The sequence below is a fragment of the Arachis ipaensis genome, chromosome B1 (genome assembly GCF_059453495.1).
Source record: "Arachis ipaensis isolate K30076 ecotype BB chromosome B1, ASM5945349v1, whole genome shotgun sequence".
In the NCBI taxonomy this organism is placed as follows: domain Eukaryota; kingdom Viridiplantae; phylum Streptophyta; class Magnoliopsida; order Fabales; family Fabaceae; genus Arachis; species Arachis ipaensis.
This window is the reverse complement of record NC_142436.1, coordinates 120,035,791-120,043,339: the sequence shown is the minus strand read 5'-3', so window position 1 is coordinate 120,043,339 and position 7,549 is coordinate 120,035,791. Positions and strand designations below refer to the sequence as shown.

The window sequence follows — 7,549 nt, the reverse complement described above, 5'->3', positions numbered from 1 at the left end:
ATCATTCTAGCTTACACCACGAAGATTCTGATTAAGAGATCTAAGAGATACCCATTCAATCTAATGTAGAACGGAAGTGGTTGTCAGGCACGCGTTCATAGGGAATGATGATGATTGTCACGTTCATCACATTCAGATTGAAGTGCGAATGAATATCTTAGAAGCGGAACAAGTGGATTGAATAGAAAACAGTAGTACTTTGCATTAATCTTTGAGGAACAGCAGAGCTCCACACCTTAATCTATGGAGTGTAGAAACTCTACCGTTAAAAATACATAAGTGAAAGGTCCAGGCATGGCTGAATGGCCAGCCCCTCTGATCTAAGAACCAGGCGTCCAAAGATGTCTAATACAATAGTAAAAGGTCCTATTTATAATAAACTAGCTACTAGGGTTTACAGAAGTAAGTAATTGATGCATAAATCCACTTCCAGGGCCCACTTGGTGTGTGCTTGGGCTGAGCTTGAGTGTTGTATGTGTAGAGGTCCTTCTTGGAGTTGAACGCCAGTTTTAGTGCCAGTTTGGGCGTTGAACTCCACTTTGCAGCTTGTTTCTAGCGCTGGACGCCAGAATTGGGCAGAGAGCTGGAGTTGAACGCCAGTTTGCGTCGTCTAAACGTGGGCAAAGTATGGACTATTATACATTTCTGGAAAGCCCTGGATGTCTACTTTCCAACGCAATTGGAAGCGCGCCATTTTGAGTTCTGTAGCTCCAGAATATCCATTTTGAGTGCAGAGAGGTCAGAATCCAACAGCATCAGCAATCCTTCTTCAACCTCTGAATCTGATTTTTGCTCAAGTCCCTCAATTTCAGTCAGAAAATACCTGAAATCACAAAAAAACACCCAAACTCATAGTAAAGTCCAGAAATGTAAATTTAACATAAAAACTAATGAAAACATCCCTAAAAGTAACTAGATCCTACTAAAAACATACTAAAAACAATGTCAAAAAGCGTATAAATTATCCGCTCATCACAACACCAAACTTACATTGTTGCTTGTCCCCAAGCAACTGAAAATCAAATAGGATAAAAAGAAGAGAATATACTATAAATTCCAAAATATCAATGAAACATAGCTCCAATCAAATGAGCGGGACTTATAGCTTTTTGCCTCTTGAATAGTTTTGGCATCTCACTTTATCCATTAAGATTCAGAATGATTGGCATCTATAGGAACTCAGAGTTCAGATAGTGTTATTGATTCTCCTAGTTCAGTATGATGATTCTTGAACATAGCTATTTTATGAGTCTTGGCTATGGCCCTAAGCACTTTGTTTTCCAGTATTACCACCGGATACATAAATGCCACAGACACAGAATTGGGTGAACCTTTTCAGATTGTGACTCAGCTTTGCTAAAGTCCCCAATTAGAGGTGTCTAGGGTTCTTAAGCACACTCTTTTTTTGCTTTGGACCTTGACTTTAACCGCTCAGTCTCAAGTTTTCACTTGACACCTACACGCCACAAGCACATGGTTAGGGACAACTTGGTTTAGCCGCTTAGACCAGGATTTTATTCCTTTAGGCCCTCCTATCCACTGATGCTCAAAGCCTTGGGATCCTTTTTATTTGCCCTTGCCTTTTGGTTTTAAGGGTTATTGGCTTTTTCTTCTTGCTTTTTTTCTTTTTCTTTCTATTTTTTTTTTGCTATTTTTTTTTCTGCAAGCTTTGTTCTTTGCTGCTTTTTCTTGCTTCAAGAATCATTTTTTATGATTTTTCAGATTATCAAATAACATGTCTCCTAGTCATCATTCTTTCAAGAGCCAACATATTTAACATTCTTAAACAACAACTTCAAAAGACATATGCACTGTTCAAGCATACATTCAGAAAACAAGAAGCATTGTCACCACATCAATATAATTAAGCTAAGTTCAAGGATAAATTCGAAACTCATGTACTTCTTATTCTTTTGAATTAAAACATTTTTCATTTAAGAGAGGTGATGGATTCATAGGACATTCATAACTTTAAGACAAAGTTACTAACCACTAATGATCATGTAATGAAGACACAAACATGGATAAACACTTAACATAGAGAAGACGAAAAATAGAAGAAATAAGAACAATGAATGAATCCACCTTAGTGATGGTGGCGTTTCCTTCTTGAGGAACCAATGATGTCCTTGAGCTCTTCTATGTCTCTTCCTTGTCTTTGTTGCTCCTCCCTCATTACTTTTTGATCTTCTCTTATTTCATGAAGGATGATGGAGTGCTCTTGATGTTCCACCCTTAGTTGTCCCATATTGGAACTCAATTCTCCTAGGGAGGTGTTGATTTGCTCCTAATAGTTTTGTGGAGGAAAATGCATTTGAGGCATCTCCGGGATCTCATGGTGATGAGCTTCATACGCCTCTTGAGCTCCATGATTGGGCTATCTTGCTTGCTCCATCTTTTTCTTAGTGATGGGCTTGTCCTCTTTAATGAGGATATCTCCCTCTATGTCAATCCCAGCCGAATTGCATAGGTGGCAGATGAGGTAAGGAAAGGCTAACCTTGCCATAGTGGAGGACTTGTCAGCCACCTTGTAGAGCTCTTGAGGTATAATCTCATGAACTTCCACCTCTTCTCCAATCATGATGCTATGGATCATGATGGCCCGGTCTATAGTAACTTCAGACCGGTTGCTAGTGGGGATGATGGAGCATTAGATGAATTCCAAGCATCCTCTAGCCACAGGCTTGAGGTCCAATCTTCTTAGTTGAACCGGCTTGCCTTTGGAGTCAATCTTCCATTGAGCTCCTTCTACACATATGTCCATGAGGACTTGGTCCAACCTTTGATCAAAGTTGACTCTCCTTGTGTAGGGGCGTGCGTTCTCTTCCATATTTGGCAAGTTGAACGCCAACCTCACATTTTCCGGACTAAAATCTAAGTATTTCCCCCGAACCATTGTAACATAGTTCTTTGGATCCGGGTTCTTACTTTGATCATGGTTCTTGGTGATCCATGCATTGGCATAGAACTCTTGAACCATTAGGATGCCGACTTGTTGGATGGGATTTGTTAGAACTTCCCACCCTCTTCTTTGAATTTCATGTCGGATCTCCGGATACTCATTTCTTTTGAGTTTGAAAGGGACCTCGGGGATCACCTTTTTCTTGGCCACAACATCATAGAAGTGGTCTTGATGGGCTTTGGAGATGAACCTTTCCATCTCCCATGACTCGGAGGTGGAAGCTTTTGTCTTCCCTTTCCCTTTTCTAGAGGATTCTCCGGTCTTAGGTGCCATCAATGGTAATGGAAAAACAAAAAGCTTATGCTTTTACCACACCAAACTTAGAATTTTGCTCGCCCTCGAGCAAGAGAAGAAAGAATAGATGAAGAAGAAGAAAAAATGGAGGAGAGGGAGAAGGGGGTGTGTTTCGGCCAAGAAGAGAAGAGAGGGTTGTGGTGTGTGAAAATGAGGAAGAATGGAAGGCTTTATATAGGGAAGGGAGGGGGGTTAGGGTTCGGCCATTTAGGGTGGGTTTGGGTGGGAAATTTATTTTGAATTTTGAAGGTAGGTGGAGTTTATGAGGTAGGTTTATGGGGAAGAGTGGATGGATGTGAGTGGTGAGGAGGTGATGGGGAAGAGAGAGATTGAGGTGATTGGTGAAGAGTTTTGGGGAAGAGTGTTTATGGGATTGTGTGAAAGAGGGGTGAGAAAAAGTGAGTGGAGGTAGGTGGGGATCCTGTGGGGTCCACAGATCCTGAGGTGATCCTGTGGGGTCCACAGATCCTGAGATGATCCTGTGGGGTCCACAGATCCTGAGATGATCCTGTGGGGTCCACAGGTTGGTGCCCATTTTGGCCGTTCAACGCCCATTTGTTGCCCATTTCTGGCGTTGAACGCCAGAACCATGCTTGTTCTGGGCGTTCAGCGCCAGCTCCTCTCCAGGGTGCAATTCTGGCGTTCAGCGCCCAGATTATGCCCATTTTGGGCGTTCAGCGCCCAGATACTGCCCATTTTGGGCGTTCAGCGCCAGAACCATGCTCTGTTCTGGCGTTGAACGCCAGGCAGATGCTTTCTCCAGGGTGTGATTTTTCTTCTGCTGTTTTTGATTCCGTTTTCAATTTTTATATTTATTTTGTGACTCCACATGATCATGAACCTATAAAGACATATAACTAAGAAAAATATAGTTAGATAAATAAAAATTGGGTTGCCTCCCAACAAGCGCTTCTTTAATGTCAATAGCTTGACAGTGGGCTCTCATGGAGCCTCACAGATGTTCAGAGCATTGTTGAGACTCTCCAACACAAAACTTAGAGTTTGGATATGGGAGTTTAACACCAAACTTAGAGTTTGACTGTGGGGGCTTTGTTTGACTCTGCTTTGAGAGAAGCTTTTTATGCTTCCTCTCCATGGATGCAGAGAGAGATCCTTGAGTTGTAAACATAAGGTTGTCCTCATTCAATTGAAAGATTAATTCTCCTCTGTCCACATCAATCACAGCTCTTGCTGTGGCTAGAAAAGGTCTTCCTAGGATGATGGATTCATCCTCTTCCTTTCCAGTATCCAGGACTATGAAATCAGCAGGGATGTAAAGGTCTTCAACCTTTACTAACACGTCCTCTACTTGTCCATAAGCCTGTTTTCTTGAATTGTCTGCCATCTCTAATGAGATTTTAGCAGCTTGCACCCCATAGATTCCTAGTTTCTCTATTACAGAGAGGGGAATGAGGTTTATTCCTGAACCAAGGTCACACAGAGCCTTAAAGATCATGGTGTCTATGGTACATGGTATTATGAACTTTCCAGGATCCTGTCTCTTCTGAGGCAATGTCAGTTGATCCAGATCACTTAGTTCATTGGTGAACAAGGGAGGTTCATCTTCCCAAGTTTCAATACCAAATAATTTGGTATTCAGCTTCATGATTGCACCAAGAAACTTGGCAGTTTGCTCTTCAGTAACATCCTCATTCTCTTCAAAAGAGGAATACTCATCAGAACTCATGAATGGCATAAGGAGGTTCAATGGAATCTCTATGGTCTCTAGATGAGCCTCAGAGTCCTTTGGTTCCTCAGAGGGAAACTCCTTATTAATCACTGGACGTCCCAGGAGGTCTTCCTCCTTGGGATTCACGTCCTCTCCTTCCCTTACAGGTTCGGCCATGGTGCTTATGTCAATGGCCTTGCACTCTCCTTTTGGATTCTCTTCTGTATTGCTTGGGAGAGTACTAGGAGGGATTTCAGTGATCCTTTTACTCAGCTGGCCTACTTGTGCTTCCAAATTTCTAATGGAAGACCTTGTTTCATTCATGAAACTTACAGTGGCCTTAGATAGATCAGAGACTAATTTTGCTAAATTAGAAGTATTTTGTTTAGAGTTCTCTGTCTGTTGCTGAGTGGATGATGGAAAAGGTTTATTATTGTTAAACCTGTTTCTTCCACCATTTTTAAAGCCTTGTTGAGGCCTTTGATCCTTCCATGAGAGATTTGGATGATTTCTCCATGATGGATTATAGGTGTTTCCGTAAGGTTCACCTAAGTAATTCACCTCTGCTATTGCAGGGTTTTCAGGATCATAAGCTTCTTCTGCATAAGAAGCCTCTTGAGTACTGTTGGATGCAGCTTGCATTCCATTCAGACTCTGAGAAATCATATTGACTTGCTGAGTCAATATTTTGTTCTGAGCCAATATGGCATTCAGAGTATCAACTTCAAGAACTCCCTTCTTCGTAGGCATCCCATTACTCACAGGATTCCTCTTAGAAGTGTACATGAACTGGTTATTAGCAACCATGTCAATGAGTTCTTGAGCTTCTGCAGGCATTTTCTTTAGGTGAATGGATCCACCTGCAGAAGTATCCAATGACATCTTTGATAGTTCAGATAAACCATCATAGAATATATCCAGGATGGTCCATTCTGAAAGCATGTCAGAAGGACACTTTTTGGTCAGCTGCTTGTATCTTTCCCAAGCTTCATAGAGGGATTCACCTTTTTTCTGTTTGAAGGTTTGAACATCCACTCTAAGCTTGCTCAGCTTTTGAGGAGTAAAGAACTTGGCCAAGAAAGCCGTGACCAGCTTATCCCAAGAGTTCAGGCTATCTCTGGGTTGAGAGTCCAACCAGATTCTAGTCTGTCTCTTACAGCAAATGGGAAAAGCATGAGCCTGTAGACTTCAGGATCTACTCCATTAGTCTTAACAGTATCACAGATCTGCAAGAATTCAGTTAAGAACTGAAAAGAATCTTCAGATGGAAGTCCATGAAACTTGCAGTTCTGCTGCATCAGAGAAACTAATTGAGGTTTCAGCTCAAAATTGTTTGCTCCAATGGTAGGAATGGAGATGCTTCTTCCATGTAAATTGGAATTTGGTGCAGTAAAGTCACCAAGCATTCTCCTTGCATTGTTGTTGGGTTCGGCTGCCATCTCCTTTACTTGTTCGAAATTTTCAATCAAGTTATCTCTGGATTGTTGTAATTTAGCTTCTCTTAGTTTCTTCTTCAGAGTCCTTTCAGGTTCTGGATCAGCTTCAACAAGAATGCCTTTTTCTCTGTCCCTGCTCATAAGAAAGAGAAGAGAAAAAGAAAAGAAGAGGAATCCTCTATGTCACAGTAAAGAGGTTCCTTATTGTTAGTAGAAGAAAAGAAGAAGAGAAAAATCTGAACTCAGAAAGAGAAAGAGAGAGGTTTCGGATTTTTGGTGGGTGGGGGAGAGATGTTAGTAGATGAATAAATAAATAGAATAAGATGAGAGAGGGAAAATTTCGAAAATAATTTATTGACAAAGAGTTAGTGATTTTTGGATATTTTCGAAAATTAGAGAGAGAGAGTTAGTTAGGTGGTTTTGAAAAAGATAAGAAACAAACAAAAAGTTAGTTAGTTAGTTGAAACAAATTTGAAAAGATAAGAAGTTAGGAAATTAGAAAAGATATTTTGAAATCAAATTTTGAAAAAGATAAGAAGATATTTTTGAAAAGATATGATTGAAGTTAGTTTTGAGAAAGATTTGATTTTTAAAATCACAATTAATGACTTGATTCACAAGAAATCACAAGATATGATTCTATAACTTAAAGTTTGAATCTTTCTTAACAAGCAAGTAACAAACTTGAAATTTTTGAATCAAAACATTAATTGATTATGTTATTTTCGAAAATTTGATATAAAAATAAGAAAAAGATTTTTGAAAAATATTTTTGGAATTTTCGAAAATAACTAAGAAATTTGAAAAAGATTTGATTTTTGAAAAAGATTTTGAAAAAGATGAGATTTTTAAATTGAAAATTTGATTTGACTCATAAAAACAACTAGATTTTAAAAATTTTTGAAAAAGTCAAATCTAATTTTCGAAATTATGAGAGAAAGGAGGGAAAGATATTTTTTTTATTTTTGAATTTTTTTATGAAGAGAGAGAAAAACAAGAAAAATGATGCAATGCATGAAAGTTATGGATCAAAACAATGAATGCATGCAAGAATGCTATGAATGTTAAGATGAACACCAAGAACACTATGAAGATCAAGATGAACATCAAGAACTTATTTTTGAAAAAATTTTTAATGCAAAGGAAACATGTAAGACACCAAACTTAAAATTCTTTAATGCTTAGACA

General features: G+C 39.3%; 1 non-coding gene across 1 annotated transcript; it reads left to right on the top strand.

Moving 5' to 3' along the window:
• Window positions 1-5,861: 5,861 nt before the first annotated feature.
• Window positions 5,862-5,969, top strand: LOC148578134 (small nucleolar RNA R71). Its single transcript, XR_015903951.1, has one exon. It is a non-coding gene; the product is annotated as a small nucleolar RNA R71 (small nucleolar RNA).
• The last annotated feature ends 1,580 nt before the right edge of the window (window positions 5,970-7,549 follow it).